Source organism: Choloepus didactylus, chromosome 2, assembly GCF_015220235.1.
Source record: "Choloepus didactylus isolate mChoDid1 chromosome 2, mChoDid1.pri, whole genome shotgun sequence".
Classification (NCBI taxonomy): domain Eukaryota; kingdom Metazoa; phylum Chordata; class Mammalia; order Pilosa; family Megalonychidae; genus Choloepus; species Choloepus didactylus.
Genome location: NC_051308.1, coordinates 167,451,557 through 167,476,480, shown reverse-complemented (window position 1 = coordinate 167,476,480; position 24,924 = coordinate 167,451,557). Strand labels below are relative to the sequence as shown.

Sequence of the window (24,924 nt, the reverse complement as noted above, 5' to 3'; positions counted from 1 at the left end):
TGCTGCATAGTATTCCATCATATGTATATACAACATTCTGTTTATTCACTCATCTGTTGAAGGACGCTTGGATTGTTTTCACCTCTTGGTAATTGTGAACAATGCCACTATGAACACTGGTTGCAAATGACTTTTCAAACTTGATCTTATAACTAGCAGTCTTGTTAATTTCTGCTAATGTGTGTATGTGTGTGTGTGTGTGTATACACAAACATACATATCAGGTCCTCTACTTAGACAATTTTCATTTCATATGTGAATAATGACAGTTTTATTCATTTCTTTATAATCATGCAACTTTTATTTATTTTTCTTGTCTTACTCCAGTGGCTGGGCCTCCAGTACAATATTGAACAAAGTGTTAACATTGGCTTCAAAAAATTATAATGCTTTTCAAATCTTCATAGTATTCTTGCACAGGAGCCATGCTAATATTCTTAGATGCATTCCATTGCTAGTGTATGTGCTGTCAAAGCCAGAACATGGCTAAACTCTTCTCTCCTGTGTAGTGGTTGGCTTCTCCCAGGAAGACAGCCAATGGACTTGAGTTGATGATTGTGCAGGTGTAGTCCGCCTTCTGAGGAGGGATAAACTGCTTGCAAAACAACTTCCAGCCCTCAAACTGGAATCATCCCTTTAAATGTATTTCCGTCTAACCCATATCCTTGAATAAACTCTTCAAGTCATGAGTAACCATGAGATTTGTTTTGCATCTTCTCACTTCATCCATCTTGAAAACTGAGGTAATATTTCTGTTACAAGATGAGCAGGAGGAGATCCCGGGAGAGTGGATCCTCTGGAGGACCAAATTTGCATTAGGTAATAATGTACTTGATTTTCTTGCCAGGCCCAAACATATCATCTTTATTATTCTAAGTAAACAACTGAATATACTTAAACTTTTCAGCATGCAGTCTCTTGCTTTTTCTTCCAATACCTTAGTAGACAGCTTGGAATTTTAGCAGCCAGGGACAAGTTCTGTTCCATTCTTATTTTTTCTCTAGCTCATGAGAGTGAAATTGGGCATTTTATTTTTTACTATGGTGGCCATATAATTTATTGCACAAACCAGAACACTTTTCAGAGTGAAAAATGGTGCAAAATAGATAAGATACCTGTACACATTCATAACAAACTGGGACTGTCTTGAGCAAACCAGGATTTAAAGCCACCTCAGCTTTAATAGTTTCTTAAAGTATCCATTTCTTTCTCTAGCTCCCCTCCTCCATGATGTTTCTTCTTGTCATATTTTATCCCTGATTCAAATATTTCTCAGTTTTGTGTTGTGAAAGATTCACCCAATTATCGTCTGTCCTACAGTCTCACTTGCAAACTGTGCTACTACAAATGAGATGTAGCTTAATTAAGTACCTCATGTAAAAGGATTTGAAAGAATCTCCATTTGACCTCAACAGCACAGTTTCACATCCTTTGTACTGTTGAAGAAGATAAAGGTCTAATGTCCCTATCTGTACTTTTTTTTCCCAAATTACACTATCCAAATCTCTAGATACACTGGACAGCATATATACTTACACATACATACACATATGTAAAATATACCAAAAATGATGTATTTGCCCTGATCACAGGTATTTGTTGTGAACAGCACATCAAGATGATTTTGATTGCACTTCTTTTGATGTGTTGGTGACACTCAGAGGAAAGTGTTTTAAGAATATTTAAATGGGTTTCCAGCGTATGCTGCCCATCTGACAGGGCTGCTGAGCTGCTCATCTCCAAACTCCTGTGTCATAAGTGACCCTCATTCTACAACAAATTCACAAGTTATTAATTGCATTTTTTAAACACTTTTTATTAGAGAAGTTGTGGGTTTGCAGAACAATCATGCTTAAATACAGGCTTTTCCATTCTATTATTAACATCTTGCGTTTGTGTGGTACATTTGTTAAAATTGATGAAAGCACATTTTTTAATTGTACTATTAATTATGGTCCATGATTTAACTTAGTTTGTGCTGTGCAGTTCCATGGATTTTTAAAATTTTTATGCTAGCAAAATATATACAACCTAATATTTCCCTTCTTAACCACTCTCAAATATATAATTCAGTGCTGTTAGTTACATTCGCAATGGTATGTTCCCATCACCACCATCAATTATCAAAACTTATCTATCATTGCAAATATAAATTTGGAAGTTTCAGGCCTTAACTCCCTATTCCCTATACCCACCCCATTCCCTAGTAACCTACATTCTAGATTCTGACTCTGTGACTTTGCTTATTCTAATTATTTCATATTACTAAGGTCATACAGTATTTGTCCTTTTTGTCTGGCTTGTTTCACTCAACAAGACATCTTCAAGGTCATCCAACTTTTGGTTTTATTGATTCTCTCCACTGTTTTTTTTAGTCTCTGTTTCACTTATCTCTGCTCTAATCTTTGTTATTTCCCTTCTGCTTGTTTTGGTCTTAGTTTGCTTTGCCTTTTCTAGTTCTTCTGGTTTTGAGGTTAGAACTCTGATTTGAAATCTTTCCTCTTTTTTAAATGTAAGCATTTAGAGCAATACATTTCTCCCTCAGCACTGCCTTTGCTGCATCCCATAAGTTTTGGTATATTTTATTTTCATATTCATTTGCCCCAAGATGTTTCTTATTTTCCCTTGCAATTTCCTCTTGAACTAAGTGGCTGTTTAACAGTGAGTTGTTTAATTTCCACGTATTTGTGAATTTGCTATTTCTCCTTCTGATTTCTAGCTTCATTCTATTGTGGTAAGAAAAGATATATTGTATGATTTCAATATTTTTTAATCTATTGAGACTTGTTTTGTGACTTAAGATATGTTCTATTCTGGAGAATGATCCATGTGCATGAGAGAAAAATGTATATTCTGTTGTTGGGTAAAGTGTTCTATAGATGTCTAGTAGGTCCAGTTGGTTTGGAGCACTGTTCAAGTGTTCTGTTTCCTTATTGATCTTCTGGCAGATGTTCTATCCATTTATAAAAGTGGTGTATTGAAATTTCCTACTATAAATGTAGAATCATCAATTTCTCCCTTCAAATCTGTGTGTATTTGCTTCATATCTTTTCAGTCTCTGCCGTTAGACATATATATATTTATAGTTGTCACATCTTCTTGTTGAATTGACCCCTTTATCAGTCTTTGTCCCTCATAACAGTTTTGGACTTAAAGTCTATTTTGTCTGATATTAGTATAACTACCCCAGCTCTCTTTTGGCTAATACTTGCATGGTATATATATTTTTTCCATCCTTTCACTTTCAACCTACTTGTGTCTTTGAATTTAAGGTGAATCTCTTGTTAACAGCATACAGTTGGATCATACTTTTTTATCCATTCTGCCAATCTCTGCCTTTTGACTGGAGTTTAATCCATTTACATTTAAAGTCACTTCTGATAATGTAGAACTTTCTTCTGCCATATTTCTATTTAGTCTTTTTAAGTCTTATACCTGTTTTGTTCCTTTATTCCTCCATTAATGCCTATTTTAATATTTATTTGATATTTTGTAGTGTAATTTTGAGTTCCTACTCATTTCTATCTGGAAAAATTTTTCATATACTTTCTTTGTGGTTACTGTGGGTTTTAAATTTAGCATCCTAAATATGCAGCAATCATATTTTATTTGATATCAAATTGACTTCAACAGCGTATATGTATATGATTCCTATATCCCATCACCCCTACCATATATTGTACTTGTTGTAAATTATATTTTTGAGCACTGTAAGTTCAAAACCATAAATTTATCATTTCTTTTTATGTATTTGCATTTTAGCACTTGTAGGAAGCAAGAAGTGGAGTACTATATACCAAAAAAAGCACAATAATACAGGCATTTATAATTACCCAAATGGCTACCTTTACCAAAGTTCTTGATTTGTTTATACTATTTTGAACCACTTTCTAGTGTCCTTTCCTTTCAATTTGAATAACTCCCTTTAGCATTGCTTGTAGGGTAGGATTAGTGGTAATGAAATCCCTCAGCTTTTGTTTCTTTTGTTTATTTATAAATTTCTTAAGCTCTCCCTCATTTTTGAAAGAAAGTATTGCCAAATACAAAATTCTTGGTTGGCACTTGTTTACTTTCATCACATTAATTATTTCAACCCCTGACCTATTGCCTCTGTAGTTTCTGATGAGAAATTGGAACTTAGTCTAATTGGGACTCCCTTGCACATAACTTATTGCTTTTCTGTTGCAGCTTTCAGAACTCTCTCCTTGTTCTTTACATTCAATAGTTGTGCCGGTTTGAATGTATTATGTCCCCCAGAAAAAGCCATATTCTTTGATGCAATCTTGTGGGGCAAGCATAATAGTGGGGATTAAGTTGGACCGTTTGGATTAGGTTGTTTGCATGGAGATGTGCCCCACCCAGCTGTGGGTGGTGACTCTGGTGGGATACTCCTATGGAGGCATGGTCCCACTCATTCAGGGTGGGCCTTGATCAGTGGAGCCATATAAATGAGCTGGCTCAAGGAGAGGAAACGGAGTGCAGCTGTGAGTGACATTTTGAAGACAAGCAAGCTTGCTAGAGAGGAACGTCCTGGGAGAAAGCCATTTTGAAACCAGAACTTTGGAGCAGATGCCAGCCACGTGCCTTCCCAGCTAACAGAGGTTTTCCGGATGCCATTTGCCATCCTCCGGTGAAGGTACCTGATTACTGATGTGTTACCTTGGACACTTTATGGCCTTCAGACTGTAACTGTATAGCCAAATAAACCCCCTTTTTATAAAAGCCAGTCCATCTCTGCTGTTTTGCATTCTGCAGCATTAGCAAACTAAAACAATAGTTTAATCAGTATGTATCAGGAGTATTTTTCTTCAAGTTTATCCTGTTTGGTGTTCTTTGCTCCTCATATGTTCATATTCACATTTTTTGCTAAGTTTAGGAAGTTTTCTGTAATTATTTCTTTGAATATTCATCCTTCCCCTTTCCCTTTTTCTTCTCCTTCTGGAATCCCCACAATGCATATATTGGTATGCTTAATGGTTTCCCAGAGGTCTCTGAGGCTATTTTTGCTTTTTATACTTCTTTTTTCTTTCAGTTTCTCAGCCTGACTCATTTCAATTGTATTGTCTTCAAATTCACTGATTCTTTCTTCTTCCAGCTCCAATATCCTGTTGAAACCTTCTGAAAAATTTTTCATTTCAGTTATTGTGGTCTTCAACTCCAGTAGTTCTGTTTGGTTCCCTTAAAATTCTATCTTTTTATGGTGATTCTAATACTGTTCATTCATTGTTTTTATGATATATTTTAATTCTTTCTTTGTATTTTCCTTCATCTCCTTGAGCATATTGAAGATCATTTTTTAAAGTCTTTGTTCAATATGTCCACAATTCTTTGTGCAGTATGTCTACACTCTAGTCTTCATTGATTTTTTTCTAGATTTTTATCATCTTCTTTTGAATGGACATCATTTCCTATTTCTTTGTCTTGTAGTAATCTGCTATGCAATGTACAATTTGATAGTTTAAAAATGTTAACTTTGTGATTTATTCCTTGAGATGTCTGTTCCTTGATTTTATTACTAGTTAGTGATATGACAGAGATTTTTCTGGAGTTTCAGCCCTCCTATCAGGAAGGCCTATCCAAGGTTAACACAAAGTACAGGATCTTCCCTGTCTTTCTGGGTCTGCTGTGTCAACTTCTCAGGAGATGAACCTTCTCCCTCCTCCAGGTATTCCACTACTGGACTTAAATCAGGGAAGACTTTACTCCAGGCCATCAGCCTCAATTATTTCTTACATTGCTTTTATTGCCTCAAGCTGTTATTGCCTGCAGGGCAAATTCTGAGGAGGAGGGGGACTGCCAGAGAAGAGTTTCCCAAGACAGTCTTTACCAGCTGAAACAGGACCAGAGACCCAAAAGGTGAGCATTAGAGGGAGGGGCCAAGAAAAATGCCAGGAATTTCTTCCATGCTCCCCAAAGATACACTTTCTTGACCTACCCAGCAGCCTCCAAAGCTCAGAGGATGCATATTATCTTTAAATCTCCTCCACCACTTTTTCTGGGGAAGGTTGGAACAATTACCCTCAGAGCCAGCCTTCCAATGATCTGAACTCCCTAATCAAAACCCATGATCAGTGATGGACCCATACCCATTCCAAATCTTGGGAAAGTGGATTTTTATGTTCCCTTCTGGCACCAGCAAGCTATGTCAGGGGCCCCAGACCAAACTGCTGACTGCTGAGAGAATGGGGGATGTGCCCCATCAAGCACTGAGCAGAGTGAGCAATTTACTGGTATTTTTCCATAGTTTATCAGCCTCTTCCTCCCACTCTTCCCTGGATGCTGTACAGTGTTCTACTGGACTCAAGTTTTGAAATAGTTTATTCAGACAGTTCCTGCCTGTATAATAGTTGTTCTGGTGGAAAGACTGATTTCTGGAATTTTCTACTCCACTATCTTCCCACAATCCTGTATTAGTTGCATTTTAATTGGTCTTAGTTATTAGCAGCTAACAAGAGGAGATAACCATCAAGAGAAGTAGATGTGAACTTGAAAAAGAGGGAAGCGGGACTTCACAGAAGCAGACAACTGGAGAATTGGCTTATCTAAGATGGGTAATATAAGTTCCATAAACTATATATATATACCTCCACATGGTCTTCTGACAACTTCCAGTTTCATATTTGCATAAGAAATTATAATGTTTATCTGCTAGGAATAATGAATCTGAAGAGCTAGATTCAAGATGAGCCCTGAATCTACTTTTTTACAGGTGCATGGAGACAGACAACCTCACAAAATAACAATGGTAATAATAATTAACATTTACTGAAATCCTACTATGTGCTAAGTATGTACTATGTAAAGAGTTTACTATTTATTATCTCATTTATTCTTCATGACCCTGTGATGGAGGTGCTAATGTTATCCTCTCCATTTTACAGATAAGAAAACTGAGTAACTTTCTTGAGGTCATATAGGAAGTGGTAGAGCTGGGATTTGATTCCAGAACTAGTGCTATTAAGTATGCCAGTACAGAGTATGGGTTGCTGTATGTATGGATTAAGTGCCAAACCATTGATGCTTGTCTTCATAACCCCTTGCCAGCCAATTTTTCAGACTCATCCAGCATACCTAAAACCTACTTTAACCCAGGTTCCATGGAATACAGTAAGCTACAAACTTATTTACTCATCCGGTCATCCATTCATTCACCAAAAATATATACTGCTACATTTATGCAAAGAAAGGAAGGTTTGCTTTCAGAGTGTGGTAATAAAGCAAAATTTCACAGATGAGGTTACAATTAACCTACTTGTACTAGAAGTAAGGATAGGAATCTTTCCAAGTAGAGGTTTGCAGGTCAGTGACCATGACTTTCATCTTAGTGCCACTTCACAGTACATTGCATGGTGTCTGGATCCTTACTGACACTTATAAATATGTTAAACATATAAAGAAGAAAAGTATCCCAAGGCAATATGCTTTTCTAACATGGATCAAAATTTTAAATGAGCAGAAATGCATTCAGATGGTATGGTTGAGCTATCATAAGAAGATAGGGAAGACTCTAAGGAGTTATCAGTATTTCACTAAAATTCCTAAAATTACACAACCTAAAAAAACTATCATTTTCTGTGCTTGTGCTATATGCCAGCCAGTGTTCCTTATTGCTATTAGCATCTCATGCCCCTCGAGAACCCTGTGGAGTACATACAATGTTCCCAGTGTCCATTCAAGATACTGGAAGTCATTAGCAATCTTTGTCATATTAAACTAAAGTTAGCATGTAACTAGAATTTAAAAAAGCCTCTAATTTAAGATTCTACTGAATTGGAAACATTGGAAAGCTTCTACTGCAGGGACATACATTGTTTGGGAAAAGAAAGCCTGTTACTGTAATGCCATTAGTGTTGTCTTGGTTGATCAAGGTTTTCAACAACAGATATTCTTGTTTTTTATTTTTAATTACTGTTAGTTCAGTTTCATCACTTTCACTTCAATTTGTATGAGTTGGTTAATTCTAAAATCAGTAATGACTTTTTTGGTAGGCCTAAATTTTTTCAGTAACTAATACAGAAGAATTGGGTATGATTTTCATTATTTTATACCTTTTCGATTTTTTGTTGTCATAGAGTATTTTTTATGGGTGAAGGCAGGAATGTGTGAGATACATGGATCAAGGAATCTTTGTGCTCCACCTGTACAAGCCACATAAAAAAAAAAAAAGTACAACGACTGACCTAGAGCAAGGATACTAAATAAATGTTACCCAAAACCCTTCTTGCTCTCACAGCTGACATTTCTAGTCAGTCATGGCACTTTTTGCCATTGAGCTAATTTGCAGCTTCAGAATCCTTCTCAACCCAGCATTCTGGGTAGCCTGTGGGCAAAGGAGTCAAACTCTATTTGTAATCTCTGTCTTATAGCTATATTCTAACCTTTGGAAAAAAATAAACCAAATAATTATTGCTTGTAAGTCATTATTTTGTCTGGTACATGTAGCATGATCCAACATAATCAGCATCATCACTCACAGAACCATGTTTGTTCCAGTTTGCTAATGCTGCCGTTATGCAAAATAACACAAATGGATTGGCTTTTACAAAGGGTATTTATTAGGTTACAAATGTTACAGTTCTAAGGCCATAAAAGTGTCCAAACTAAGGCATCAACTAGAGGATACTTTCAGTGAAGGAAGGCTGATGGCATCTGGAACACCTCTGTCAGCTGGGAAGGCATGTGGCTGGTGTCTGCTGGTCCTTTGCTCCCAGGTTGTGTTTCAAAATAGTTTTTTTCCAAAATGTCTCTGAGCTCCTCTCTCTCAGCTCCTGTGTGTCCTTGCTTCTTTCTCCTAGGGCATTTCTCTCTAAGCATCTGAGATTCCTCTCTTAGCTTCTCTGGGGCAAAATCTGGGCTTCATTTCTTAGCTCAGCATCTCCAAACACCCTTCTGTCCACATCTCCAAGCATTACCTCTAAGCATCAGTGTTTGTGTCAGCTATTGAGCTCTCTTAAGTAGTCCAGTGAACTAATCAAGATGCACCCTGAATGGGCAGGGTCCACATTTCCATGGAAATAATTCAATCAGAGTTCTTACCCGCAGTTGAGTGGGTCACATCTCCATGGAAACATTCAATCAGAGTTCTTACCCGCAGTTGAGTGGGTCACATCTCCATGGAAACATTCAATCAAAAGGTTAAACCCCACAAGATTGGATTAAAAGATCATGGCTCTTCTGGGGACCATAACAGTTTCGAACCTGCACAATGTCTAAGCATCATGCTAAGGGCATCACACATTATCTTGTTTAGTCCTAACAATAACCATTAGAGGCAACTATAACCAATCCCCACTTTATGATAGTTTCAAAGAGTAATTCTCAGAGGCAAATCTTTTTTCCAAGCTATTGACGGTGTTGTAATCCACAGATCCTGACAACTAACGAATGACACCTCAGTCTTTGAGCAAAGGAAGGAGCACCCAGAAGAATATTCTGGAGAAGTTTCCAATAGCAAATGTCTCAACAATCCTGAAAAAGCGTGAATGTGGGTGCAATGAGCAAAGTATATTCCTGAAAGATGAGGCAGCTATATAGTGGGGTTTTTTCAAGGTAGACAAGTTTAGCACTGAAATTAAGCCCCTAGATATAATACAAAGAACAGAAATATTCTGCAAGAGTCTACTCTGTGTCAGGCTCTGTGACAGGTACTTTTTTAAATTTTTATTTTATTTTAATTCAGTTTTATTGAGATATAGTCACATTCATGGTGTACAATCAACTGTTCACAGTACCGTAATTTAGTTGTGCATTCATCACCTGAAATCTATTTTTTGAACATTTTCCTTGTACCAGAAAGAATAAAAAATAAAAGTAAAAAGGAACACTCAAATCATCCTCCCATCCCACCTTATTTTTCATTTAGTTTTTGTCCCCATTTTTGTACTCATCCATTGTGCTGGTTTGAATGTATTGTGTCCCCCAAATGCCATTATCTTTGTGGTCTTGTGGGGCAGACGTTTTGGTGCTGGTTAGATTTGCTTGGAATGTGCCCCACCCAGCTGTGGGTGATGACTCTGATGAGATGTTCCCATGGAGGCATGGCCCCACCCATTCAGGGTGGGCCTTGATCAGTGGAGCCATATAAATGAGCTGACTCAAAGAGAGGGAACTGAGTGCAGCTGTGAGTGATGTTATGAAGAGGAGCAAGCTTGCTAGAGAGGAACATTCTGGGAGAAAGCCATTTTGAGGCCAGAGCTTTGGAGCGGACGCCAGCTGCCTTCCTAGCTAGCAGAGGTTTTCCGGACACCATTGGCCATCCTCCGGTGAAGGTACCTGATTGCTGATGTGTTACCTTGGACGCTTTGTGGCCTTAAGACTGTAACTGTATAGCGAAATAAACCCCCATTTTATAAAAGCCTATCCATCTCTGGTGTTTTGCATTCTGCAGCATTAGCAAACTAGAACATCCATCCATACCCTGGATAAAGAAAGTGTGATCCACAAGGTTATCACAAGCACACTGTCACCCCTTGTAAGCTACATTGTTATACAATCGTCTTCAAGAGTCAAGGCTACTGGGTTGGAGTTTGATAGTTTCAGGTATTTATTTCTAGGTATTCCAATACATTAGAACCTAAAAAGGGCTGTTCATATAGTGCTTAAGAATGCCCACCAGATTCACCTCTTGACTCATTTGAAATCTCTCAGCCACTGAAACTTTATTTTCACTCTGCATCCCCCTTTTGGTCAAGAAGATGTTCTCAATCCCATGATCCCAGGTCCAGATTCATCCCCGGGAGTCATGTCCCACATTGCCAGGGAGATTGACACCCCTGGGAGTCATGTCTCACATAGTGGGGAGGGCAGTGAGTTCACCCGCCGAGTTGGCTTATCTAGAGAGAGAGGGCCACATCTGAGCAACAAAGAGGCACTCAGGGGGAGACTCTTAGGCACAGTTTTAACAGGTTTAGCCTCTCCTTTGCAGTAATGAGCTTCATAAGGGCAAGCCCCAAGATAGAGGGCTTGGCATACCAAACCGTGTGACAGGTACTTTCATAACACTTTATCTTCACAACTGCTTAGGAGTTGAATGTTATTAGCTCCTTCTACAAAGAAGAAAACCAAGATTCAGAGAGATTAAGTCACCTTTCAGTGTCTCACCACTAGGATTCAAATCCATGTAGACTGATGCCAAAGCCTGGAGCCCCAGGATGAGGCAACCTGAGAAATGAAATGTGCATCAGCCCTGAATGATTTTTTGATTGGTCTCAGAAAGCACTGACATTGTAGATCAGAGACACGGGGTCCTACAATTTGGGATTGGCTATCTGTGACAGACTCAAGAACAAGTCTAAGCAACTTCTCAGGTAAAGTAGCAAGGGAGGACAAAGAGTGACCCACATATATGAACACTGCCTTGCCAGGTAGCTTTTTATTTTAATTAAATATTTCTTCTCTCTACTACAGTAAATTCTTTTGTTTTCTCACCAAAGTACAGGTGCCAGAGCCCATCATCCTTCATTTTACCTCCATTATATTGTCATCAGATAAATAATTCCAGTGATCATTTCTGCTCAAGACTTGCCAGTGAAAATGCATCAGGAAATGTCAACCTTCCATTTCTCATCTCAAAGATGACAACATTAAATAAGAACAGAAATTCACACAGGTGAACCAATCTGCTGAACATAAAACCACACTATCTTCAGGATGAATTATTTCAGTGTTTAAGCTTTTTGAGTCAGATAGCCAACTTTGCCAAATTATTAATGCATGGGTGTTTTTATTTTCTCTCAAAAATAGACTGAATTCAGAAGGAAATTCCCACTCATATCTCCTTAGAATCTTAAATTTAAATCTAGGATTTCATGGCTCTCAATTCCATGACATTTTGAATGCAATCTGAGTTTAGGGACATGTGTATCATTTGTCTTCTTGTGCTACATTAAAAACATTTGCCCCCTGTTAATCCGCTATTCAGGGAGCACCTCCCTAAATCACATAAGCTTTTGCATCTTTTCCCAACCCCCTGGGATACTGAGATCAGTGAAACTTCATTGAAATGTCACTTACTTGACATTACAGGCCATGCAGGGAAGTATAAAATCACTATGAGGGTCAAGGTTGTAAATTTTCTTGTGGTTTATTTTGTCTTAAATTTTTTTAAAAATTGCTAGTCCTGTGGCAGAAAATGGCTAGTACCAACATCTTGTGATTTCAAATCTCCTCTGTTCGAGAAAGTAGCCAGACTGGGACAGGACACTCTTGATCACAATCCCAAATCCCCCTGAAAGGGAATGAGACTTGGTTAAATAACTCATCCCCAATCCAATTAGCTATGGACAGGGCTCCCACACTTGTTCTATAAACATGGCTGCTTCCATTGTAACCACATGTGTGGACTGGAGAGGGACCGTAACTGGAAAAAGAATTGCTATGAGCTGGGGAGACAGCCATAGTTGCCCACTAGTTTTTATTTTGCAGAAGTGAAAATAAACTATACCTATTGTTCTATAACTTCTCCCCCCCTCACTTAATATATAATGACTGATGTTCACATGATCTTCCTTTATTCTCTCTTTAATTTTATGATCAAACTTGTTATGTGTATTTGTTTCCCTGAGGCTGTGCTTCCCAACCTCTTTGACATTACAGCACACACACATAGAAAACAGCATTTGAGTTGCATGTTCAGTTAACTGGAGAGAATGTGAGAGCAGCTATATAGGGCTTGGTGAAAAACATAATATTTTCTTTATATTATAAAATTATGATAGGAAAAGTAAAGTAGGAAAAAAGGAAAATTGAGGAAGGTATTATTAAGTATAGAGTTTGTAGAAACCATCCAAGAAAAGTATTTTCAAGGTGTTTAACAAAAAACTTGACTTGCTTCCACAATTCTAACTTTGTTTATAATAGGTTTTATGCTTGAAATAACTACACAAATTCCTGATGAAGATGTTTCCATGATGATCTTTTCAAATTCTTTGTAGGTACCATCACTGAGAAACTTTGTTTACACAGATAGGTGACAAGAAATTTTAAAGCTTTTTTTACAATTATTCAAAAATATACACATTTAAATTATATTTAACGGAACTAACAGATCTTCCTGTTCTTTTTTTTATAATTTAATAAATTTTACTTAGAAATAAATTCAAACGTACAAGAACAGTTGCAAAAACAGTACAAACCCCATACATAGAACTCCAGCATACCCCGACCCCTCTCCCCCGATACCCCATCCACCACTTTAACATCCTGTCACTCCACCATTTCTTTCTTTCCCTCCCTCTCTCCCTCCCTCCCTCCATATCTATCATCCATCATCTGTTGCTCAGTCCTCTGAACATATGACAGCAAGCTGCACATATCTTTGAACAATGTAATTCACATTTACCTTTCCCATGGACAAGAACATTCTTTTATGCAATCCCATTAAGTGCAGCTAAAAAGTTCAAGAAATTCAACATTGATACAAAGCTTACATTCTATATTTCCTTTATTTTTTTTTTTTTCTTATGTCCCATCTGTGTCCCTTTGAGCCTCCTTTCCTCCATCCTTAGATCCCATCCAGGATCATCCTTGGCATTTAGTTGTCATCTATTTAGGCAGTCTTTTTTTTTTTTTCAATTGTGGAAACATATATACAGCCTAAATCTTCCCATTCCACCCCCTCCCTAGCATTCCATTAATGGGATTAATCACATTTAGAATGTTGTGATGCTATCATCTTCCCACCATCCATTTCTAGAAGTTTCCCTTCACCCCAAACAGAAACCCTACACTCATTTCTTAACTCCCCATTACCCCTTCCCCCACGTCTTGTAACCCATATTCTACTTTTCACCTCTATAGTCATATTCTCTGATACTTTCTTTGTGTTTACCATGGGGCTTAAATTTAACATCTTAAATCTATAACAATCTTGTTTTTCTTTGATACCAACTTAACTTCAATAGGACACATAGACTATGTTCCTATACTCCATCATTCCCCCACCTTTATGTAGTTCTTGTCAAAAATTACATAATTTACATTGAGTCCAAAGCCACTGATTTATCACTACAGTTTATGTATTTTAGATCCTGTAGGAAGTAAATAGTGGAGTTACAAATAAAAAATACAGTAGTATTGGTATTTATATTTACCATGTGCCCTTTACTGGAAATCTTTATTTCTTCATGTAGTTTCAGTCAATTGCTTAGTGTCCCTTCCTTTCAGCCTGCACAACTCCCTTTAACATTTCTTATAAGACTAATCTACTGGTGATGAAGTCCCTCAGCTTTTTATTATCTGGGAATGTTTCCATCTCCCCTTCATTTTTACCCTCCAGGTGTTTGTGATTCTCCAAGTCTCTGATGATTATTGACTTCTATTTGTATTCCATTGTGGTCAGAGAATGTGCTTTGAACAAATTCATTTTTTTTTTAATTTATTGAGGCCTGTTTTTATGTCCCAGCATATGTTCTATTCTGGAGAAAGATCCATGATCACTAGAGAAGAATGTGTGTCCCAATGACCTGGGATGTAATGTTCTGTATATGTCTGTTAAAATTCTCTTTCTCTCTCTCTCCTTTCTTTGTTTCTCTATTGGTAGGGCTCCTTTTAGTATCTGAAGTAGGGCAGGTCTTTTATTAGCAAAATCTCTCAGCATTTGTTTGTCTGTGAAAAATTTAAGCTCTCCCTCAAATTTGAAGGAGAGTTTTGCTGGATAAAGTATTCTTGGTTGGAAATGTTTCTCTCTCAGAATTTTAAATATGTCATGCCACTGCCTTCTTGCCTCCATGGTGGCCGCTGAGTAGTCATTACTTAGTCTTATGTTGTTCCTTTGTATGTGGTGAATTGCTTTTCTCTTGCTGCTTTCAGAACTTGTTCCTTCTCTTCAGTATTTGACAGTCTGATCAGAATATGTCTTGGAGTGGGTTTGTTTGAATTTATTCTATTTGGAGTTCGCTGGGCATTTATGCTTTGTGTATTTATATTGTGTAGAAGGTTTGGGAAGTCTTCCCCAACAATTTCTTTGAATACTCTTTCTAGACCTTTACCCTTCTCTTCCCCTTCTGGGACACCAATGAGTCTTAAATTTGGACGTTTTATTTTATCTATCATATCCCTGAGATCCATTTCGATTTTTTGATTTTTTTCTCTGTTCTTTCTTTTGTTCTTTCATTTTCTGTTCTGTGGTCCTTGAGGGGGCTGGGTTGTTGTTCAACTTCCTCTAATCTTGTATTATGAGTATCCAGAGTCTTTTTAATTTGGCCTACAGTTTCTTTAATTTCCATAAGATCTTTTATTTTATTTTTTTTTTACTCTTGCAATTTCTTCTTTATGCTCTTATTGGGTCTTCTTTATGTCCTTTATATCCTGTGCCATGCTCTCATTGCCTGTCTGTAGTTCTTTGATTAATTGCACCAAGTACTGTGTGTCTTCTGATCTTTTTATTTGGGTGTTTGGGTTTGGGTTCTCCATATTGTCTGGTTTTATCATATGCTTTAAGATTCTCTGTTGTTTTTGGCCTCTTGGCATTTGCTTTACTTGATCTCAAATTTGTCAGAACTGCAGCTTGTTGGCATACACTTTCTCTAACTAACCAGCAGATGGCGTCCGTGAGTCCCCTATTCCCCTCATGTCAGTTGTCCCAAACTTTGTCTTTGTGGTGTGTGGGGATCTGATTCTTGTGGGGTTCAATTGGTGCACTAAACTTGGGTGTATTGTTGGTACTGTCCACCCTGAATGTGGGGCATGTGTCTGAGTGGTTAGGGCGGCAGGGAAGCTTTAATAATCAAATTTCCCAGGTGTTCTCAGAGATTTAAGGCTGTTGCAAGAGTCTAAGCCTTCATTTCAGTCTTGCCACAGATTGTCTCTGCTGCTGACCCACAAGTCCTTGGTATTGGCATAGGTTCCCTGGGATTTCCAAGCAGTCCCCCTTCTCTGCTGTGTTCTTCCAGGACCTCTGTTGAGGGAGGGCCATTCCATGTCACAAGTGTGCGCCGGCCTCCAGGGAAGCCCTGAGATGCCGGGCCGTGCAGGGGCATTCCAAGCCTGCTTCAAAGATGGTTGAATGGGATTTGTTAACTTCCCCCTTTTCAAACAGCTTTGCCCTCCCATCTCCAGGACAATCAGCCATGGGTGTATTAAAGGCCACTGTCCACAGCCGATATTGTGTGTGCACGGTGCTGCAGGAAAAAGTCCCTGTCACACTGGGTTTCTTGGTGCGGCTCTGGGCTGTGGGTCCGGCCCCGGGCAGGAGTGTCCCCAGCCCGCTGGCGAGATGACTGCAAGGGGTGCGTTTTTTTCTTCTTTTGGCTCCCCTTTGCTCCCCTGGCTCTGAGACAACCAGCAGCGGGTGTGGGAAGGGGTATCCTCCACGCCAGACACCAAGGCATTAGCCCAGCCTGCTCCCGCCGTGCTTCACTGCGTGGCTCTCCCCGTTGTATCTGCAGCTGCTCCCATGCTTTTTTTTTTTTTAAAGAACTAGTCTGTCTCCAAACGCCAACCCACTGTTTCCCCACACTGCAGCATGGCTGAGGGACTTTCAGCTGACTCACTCACTTGTTCCAGAATGTAGACTCCTGGTTTCACCAAATGCATGGTCCCTGTAGATTTAGCAGACCTTGTGCTATCCTGGAACTGGTGTTGTGGGTCACTTTCTGGTTTTTATCTAGTATTTTTTATGGAGCTGTTTTTTTTGCCCTGTCTCACCTAGCTGCTAGGTTCTCCCTTCCTGTTCTTTTATCTATTAATGTAACATTGAAATTTCTTGTCAATAGATTTTGAATACAAAGATTTATTTTAAAATAAAATTAAGTATTTTAAATAATAGTAATGCTTTAATTTTCAGAATGTGCAAAAATTCTTGGAGCAGTCCTGAGGCTGCCATTAAAAAGGCACTGCCAAAAATGAACAGACATTTCAGATACATGCACACAGAGAGATTTGGGGCTGTCACAGGGAACTGGGCACACCCAGAGGCCCAAACCATGGGTCAACCCCATCTGAGGATACTGCCTTACTCCTCTGATTTAACATCTTGGGCTCTTCATTAATGCTGGATGCTGAAAAAGATATCCAGGTGGTAAAAGCACCTCCTTGCCTGTGTTCAGCACTACCTTGTGGGGCAGAATGCAAAGGAGGAAAGACACATGGCTGGCCTGTGGGTAACATGGGACACACTATCAGACCACTCACCCTTCAAGGAGAGTGGAATGATGCAGCTCCCAATCAAAGGCTCAGGATGCCAGCAGCTCCAGCCTGCCCAACCACCCCAAGGTCAGAGGAGTTCATTATCTCATGGCATGTTTGTAGTCCATTCTTAACAGGTTGGCAATATTATGGTCTAACACAATGCAAGTTTTACTCCTTTTATTCTACTAGTGCAACGGTTATCAAATTGTGTTCTATGGAGCTCCAGAATTTTGTTACAGGTTCCTTGGCATCCTTATGTGGATGAAAGGGATGTCCAGTGGTTAGAGTAATGGGTTTGTCATAGCTCAACAGATCAGTCTTCACTATCTCCTTTATGTATGGATGTACAGTGTGTGAATATGGGGACAAGAGGGAGGACTTCAACTACTAAAATCAAAGAGGTTTAACCTACTATATTGTGTTCATCTTTAAACTTAAAAAAAATAAATAACCTATATGAAGTCATATCCAGTCTAGTACTCATTCCTGTGAAAGATGTGACATTTTACCATGCCCCGCTCCCCTTTAATGTCCAATTTTTGTTGAAAATGATCTACAATTTAGATTGCAATCTTTTAAATACATTTTGGCATTATTTATCTTCCCTGTCTTTTTATTTTTGACATTTGCAGTAAGTTTCATAACTACATTAGCAATAGAAATCTAAATTTAATGTTATTTCACCAGTTCCAGTTTTAACTACTTGTTCTTTTATAAATCTTCCTGATTTCTAAATTCTTCATTATGATTAATTTCTTGGTTCACTGGAGCACTTATTCAAGTAATTTTTTTCAGATATGGTACAGCAACAATGTGCTTTCTTAAGCCTTGTGTATCAGATCTTCTTTTCCTCTAATCTCCCCCATGAAGGCTAGTGTAAGGGCTAGAATTCAGGGAACACAATATTTTGACCTTCAAAATTAGGGGGACAGTGGGCCAGGCAAGATGGCTGTATTGGTTAGGGTTCTCTAGAGAAACAGAACCAACAAGAGATATCTTTAAATACAAGATTTTATAAAAGTGTCTCACACAACTATGGGAATGCACAAGTCCAAATTCCATAGTGCAGGATGCATGAGTCCAAATTCCATAAGGTAGGCAGCAAACCGACAACTCTGATGAAGGTGTTTGATGAACTTCTCAGGAAACACTTTGCTGGCTAGCTGAAGAAGAAGCAAAGGTCCTCTCTCTTTCTCCATTAAGTCTTCAACTGATTGGATTAAATCCAGCTGATTGAATTCTCTCATTGAGGAAGACACACCCTTCATTGACGTGATCAGTCACTGATGCAGTCAACTGACTGATGATTTAATAATCCAGCCTTCTGGTTTATTAACAGCCACAAATGTCCTTGCAGTAACAGTTAGGCCAGTGCTTGCTTGACCAGACACTTGGACACCACCATCTGGCCAAGTTGACACATGAACCTAACCATCACAGTGGTGGCATAGAGAGGTGTGGAATTTAGTTAGCCCTCCAGAGCAACTAGTGAATACCCAAGAACAACTAGTAAATAGACAAACTACTGTTGGGGGACATCCGTGACTTGACACACATTGTGCACTAACCTGGAATGGGTGGAATGGCTGAGATTGCAGCATAGACCTGTAAGTAAAGCTCCCCAAACTGTGGAGCTGGTGCCCCTCCCTGACTGACATGGCAGGCTGAGTTGGAAGGAATGAGGGAAAGTAACTCAACCAAGCTCCAATTGTGGTTTTAATTAATGAACTTGGACTACTGAATACAAGCTACAAGCACAGATAAACCCAGAGAAAGAAGGAAAGGAACCCTGAGGTCTCTCCTGGCACAGAGGAGACAGGGCTGATGGGGAAAAAAAAAATACAAACAGAGGCTTTGGGAGACAGCTGAGCTCAGAATACTGGAAAATGTCTGTGTCCCAAGAAAAGGGGTACAAAGAACAAGGTACCAACTCCGGTAGACAGGCAAAACTGGGGGGCTGGAGTCTGGCTCTGAAAAAGGGCTTTATTTCTTTTTCCTTTTTTTTTTCTCTCATTCTAAGTAGCTCATTAGAGAAAGCCTTAGGCATTTTCAATTGTCAGCCTTGACCCAGGCAAGGGTGGAGTTAAGAAAGTCAGAGAGAAAAAGGAGGAATTCAGGTGTAGGAGATAATTCCTTAAAGTGTTTATCTTCCCTAAGAAAAGGGGGCAGGACCCAGCTCAAGTGGCTGCCCTCCCTCAGAGAATTCAGACCTCAGGGCCTGGAGGGAAGAAAAAGCCAGAAACAACTTAAGCTTTGCTTCTGACACCTTTGGCCCCTAGCCAAGACAGGGGCTCCTTATACCAGCAGGGATCTGTGGGCTGTAAAGTACTACCTGCTGGGCAGGATAGGAAAAGCACAGAGTCTAGAGGCCTCACAGGAAAGTCTGACAACCTGCTGGGTCTCATCCTCAGGGAAAATTGATACTGATTACACCCTATTCCCGAGACTTGGGCCCATGTGTTCTAGGAAAATCTGATTGGGGTAATCAAGGAAACTAGATGCCTAGACAATAAAAAATTATGTTTCACACTAGAAAAAAACAAAGATATGGCCCAGTCAAAGGAAAAATCTTAAACTTCAAGTGAGAAACAGAAGTTGAAACAATGAATTAAAGATGCTCAATCATATCTTCTAAATCAAATCAGTGAGCTGAAGGAAAATGTGGCAAAGAGATGAAGCATATAAAGAAGACATCGGGTGAACATAAGGAAGAATTCATAAGCTTGAAAAAACAAATTGCCTAACTTGTGGGAATTAAAGGCAAAATAGAAGAGATGAAGAACACAATGGAGACATAAAACAGCATATATGAAGAGGCAGAAGAAAGGAGTCATGAAATGAGGACAGGACATTGGAAATCCTATACACAAAAGAACAGATAGGGAAAAGAATGGAAAAATATGAGCAGCATCTCAGGGAATTGAGGGACAACATAATGTGCATGAACATACATGTCATGGGTGTCCCAGAAGAAGAAAAGAAGGGAAAAGAGGCAGAAACAATAATGCAGGAAATAATCACTGAAAAGTTCCCATTTCTTCTGAAAGATATAAAATTACAGATCCAAGAAGCACAGCATACCCCAAACAGAACAGATCTGAATAGGCCTACACCAAGACACTTAATAATCAGATTATGAGACATCAAAGACAAAGATAGAATTCTGAAAGCAGCAAGCAAAAAGCTATCCATCACCTACAAGGGAAGCTTGATAAGAGTATGTGCAGATTTCTCAGCAGAAACCATGGAGGTGAGAAGGCAGTGGTATGATATAATTAAGACACTAAAAAAGAAAAACTGCAAAGCGAGAATTCTATATCTGGCAAAACTGTCCTTCAAAAATGAGGGAAAGTTTGAAATATTCTCAGAAAAACAGACACTGAGAGAGCTTGTGAACAAGATACTTGCTCTACAAGAAATACTAAAGCGAGCACTACAGGCAGATAGGAAAAGACAAGAGAGAGCTTTGGAGAAGAGAGTAGAAATGAAGACTATCAGTAAGGGTAAAGAGAGAGAGAGAGAGAGAATAAAATAAAATAAGACATGACATATAAAATCCAAAGGACAAAATGATAGACAGTAGACATTATATTGAGTAAAATTAGCCAGAAACAAAAGGACAAATACTGTATGGTCTCACTAACATGAACTAACATTAATGAGCAAATCTTGAAAGTTTAAGTTGAGAACACAGGTAATCAGGAGATAGAAAGAGGGTAGGGATCAGGCATCTGATATTGAAGTAGCACAGAATATTCAACAGGATTGGTAGTATACATCCAGAAATATATAGCACAATACTGTGTGATGGCAGCACAATATTGTAAGTACTCTGAACAAAGATGAGTGTGAGTACAGGTGACAGAGCAAGGCTAGGGGCATGTATGATACCAGAAAGAAAGATAGAAGATAAAAACTGGGACTGTATAATTTAGTGAAACATAGAATGGTCAGTGATGGTGATTAAATATACTAATATAAGAATGTTTTAATATGAGGGAGAACAAATGGATGTCAACATTGCAAGGCATTGAAAACTGGATGGTACGGGGAAAAATACAATCAGTGCAAACTAGAGTCTGTAGTTAACATACCATTGTAATATGCTTCCGTTAATTGTAACAAAGGCAATATGCCAAAGCTAAAGGTCTGTAAGAGGGGGATATAGGGAGTAGTATGGGATTCTTGGTGGTGGTGCTGTTGTCTGATCTTTTCATTGTATTTTTTTTTTCATCTATCTTTTTTATTCTTCATATTTTTCCTCCTCTTCCTCTTTCATTGTGGAAGAAATGGAAATGTCCTCATATAGATTGTGGTGGTAAATGCCTAATTATGTGATTATACCAGGAATCATTGATTGTTTACCTAAGATGGATTGTATCGGGTGTGAATAAAACTGATTAAAAAATAAACAGAGAGATGCAAGTGCTGGGGAAAATGTGGAGAGAGGGATGTACCTATTCACTGTTGGTGGGGAAGTAGAATGGTGCAGCCCTTCTGGACGGCAGTGTGGTGGTTCCATAGGAAGCTAAGTATGAGGCTGCCATATGGTCCTGAAACCCTGATATTGGTTGTGTACTGGGAGGAACTGAGAGTGGGAACATGAGTGGACATTTGCACACTGGTGTTTGTGGTGGCAGTACTCACGATTTGCAATGGATGGAGGTGGCCTAAGGGTTCATCGACTGATAAACCTAATGGTGAACTGTGGTGTATACATACAATAGAATTTTGAGCAGCAGCAAGAAGGAATGAAGTTGTGAGGTATGCACCTAGGTGAATGGACCTTCAGGACAGTATGTTGAGTGAAATAAGCCAGAAATGAAAAGACAAACATTATAACGACCCACTAATATGGACTAACAATATGGTACAAACTTGGATAATTGAATCTAAGAGCATGGGTTACCAGCGGAAGGCTTATTGTAAAGGCTCCTAGTTTGTAAATTCTTATAGCAATCACATCTATTCATGAGTGTAACAGTTATTTCTAAATTATGAGATGCTGAGCTGTTTGTGTGTGACCTGGTCAGTCCCTGGAACTTCGTGTGTCTGTGTGGCACCTGGGCCTCGGGGCCAGAGTTCAGCAGCCGTGAGTGTTGTCATTACCCCATGCAGCAACTGTTAAAGAGGCTGGTAAGCAGATTAGACTTTGATTGGCGATATGAACGAAATGGACTTGGTTGAGATAGGGGTAGAGGATGATATTAACTGCTTTAAAACTTCAGCTTCTGTGTGGGAGCAAAGGAAGAGATATTTATTACGTGCAAAAATCTATATTTTCTGTACCACACTATATAATAAAATAAAATAAAATAAGATATGACATATAAAATCCAAAGGACAAAATGATAGACAGTAGACAAACACCATAATTACATGGAACCTTGACTAGGGTTTGAGATTGGTTGGTTTGTACTGGCTAGCATGAAGCCCTGATGCAGCCCAGAGTAATTTGGGCTGAGAACAAGAAGTTTTTGCAACATCCCCTTGAAGGACTAGAAGGAAATGTGGAAATATTAAACTTCACCAGCTGGGGAATTTCAGATATTCTTGCAAGCATTGGGGACTACCAGTTTAGTAGGCCAGGCCCTCCAACTTGGGGCTTGCCCTTATGATGCTTGTTACCGCAAAGGAGATGCTAAGCCTACTTAAAATTGTGCCTGAGAGTCACCCCCAGAGAATCTCTTTTGTTCAGATGTGGCTTCTTTCTATAAGCCAACTCAGCAGGTAAACTCACTGCCCTCCCCGCTATGTGGGACATGACTCCCAGGGGTATAAATCTCCCTGGCAACATGGGACATGACTCCTGGGGATGAGCCTAGCCCAGGTATCATGGGACTGAGAAAGTCTTCTTGACCAACAGGGAGAAGAGAAATGAAATAAAATAGTTTCAGTGGCTGAGAGATTTCAAATGGAGTCGAGAGGTCATTCTGGACCTTATTCTTATGCATTATACAGATATCCCTTTTTAGTTTTCAGTTTATTAGAATGGCTAGAAGGAAATATCTGAAACTGTTGAACTGTAATCCAGTATCCTTGATTCTTGAAGATGATAGTGTAACTATATAGCTTATGTGGTGTGAATGTATGATTGTGAAAACCTTATGGCCCACACTCCCTTTACCTAGTGTATGGACAAATGAGTAGGAAAATGGGGACAAAAAGTAAATGAATAATGGGGGAAGGGGTATGGGATATTTTGGGTGTTCTTTTTAACTTTTATTTTTATTCTCATTTTTTTATTTTTTGAAGTAATGAAAATGTTCAAAAATTGATTTGAGGTGATGAATGCACAACTATACAATGATACTGTAAACAATTGTACATTTTGGATGACTATATGGTATGTGAATATATTTCAATAAAACTGCATTAAAAATTTATAGGGACAGTGTTCCATTACTTTCTGCCAGCGTTAATTTTAAAGAGAAGAGTTCTGAGGTCAATTAGATTATTTTCCAATATAACAAACCAGTTTTCCCCCCTCAAACCTTCATGCTTAAAACATTGAGGAAGCACTGAAATTTAAAATTTTGCTCAATATATCTAGTCATTTTCATTATTTTTGTTTGATTCTCAATGAACAATTTCAAGTCTAAGACTCAAGTCTTTTCTCCACTTAAATTTATTTTTTCTTTTATTATTTCTTTGATTGTTATTTCTGCTCCATCTATTATGTCCTCTCCTAAAGTTATTTCAGTTATGTGATGTTAGACCACCTAGATCATGTCCTGTGTTTCTTATCTTTTCTCTCACTATTTACATTCCTTTATTCATTTCCTTATTGGCTTGGGAAGATTTCTCAGGCTTGCTTCTCATTGATTAATTCAGTTTCGTCCCATGTTTAATTTACTATCTGTTTCCTCCATTGCATGAATTAATTCAGAGATCATGTTCTTTATCTCTAAGAAATATTTTTTTACTTTCAGATTGTCTCCTTTTCAGGACTGCCCTCTTCTGTATCATAAATGCAATATATACTTATTGAAAATACAAATTAGAGATTACCTGAGATAATTCCTGTTTCTTCCTGTGACTCATTTCAAAGGGCAATGTTTCTGCTGGCCCATTAGCAAGCCCACCATCTTTTAAACGCACTGTCAAGTTCAGGGAGTTTTCTCTGCATTCTGCAGAGACACAGCCATGCTTGGAGAGCATTGGGAGTTCAGGCAGATTCTTCCACAGAGAATATGGGTCCTTGACCAAATATTTCAAGCTCAAGACAAATGAAAAAGGAGAGGATTTAGATTTACTGCATTTTTGCTTTGCAAGATTAGACATCTGGCTGCCCCTGGCAAATTGAGAGAAAGCTGCAGCCACAGGGCAGTCACTGTGGGAGTGCCAACTCTGGGCCAGAGGTTCTTTTCCATGTGTATCATGGCAGCCAGAGAGTCAGTGGAGGGGGGTTCTTGCTTTGCTTCTCTAATTGGCACAACTGCTTTTGTTAGAAGTCAGCTGTGACAACATTCCTGCACAATTGATCATCTGCGCTAAGTACAACCTCTAAGATGGGATTGGTTTCCTCATCTCTAAATGAAGATAATATTAGTACTTATTTCATTGTGCTATTATGAGAATTGGGTGAGTAATTGCATATAAGGTCCATAGATGACTGCCTGGGACATAATAAGAACTATGCCAAGTTCTGCTGTTTCTATTGGCCTGTTACCTGGGAATTCTAATACCAGTACCAGGGATTCAAGTGGATAAAGATAACTTCAACACACATACACCTGTCACACCAAGTAAGCCTGCCTCCAGACCCTGATGCTTCAAGTTAATGGGTGTTGTGGA

At 38.7% G+C, this 24,924-nt stretch overlaps 1 non-coding gene across 1 annotated transcript; it reads right to left on the bottom strand.

Moving 5' to 3' along the window:
- Positions 1-375: 375 nt before the first annotated feature.
- LOC119528321 lies at positions 376-482 on the bottom strand. The gene has a single exon (XR_005215629.1). It is a non-coding gene; the product is annotated as a U6 spliceosomal RNA (small nuclear RNA).
- Between the last annotated feature and the right edge of the window lie 24,442 nt (positions 483-24,924).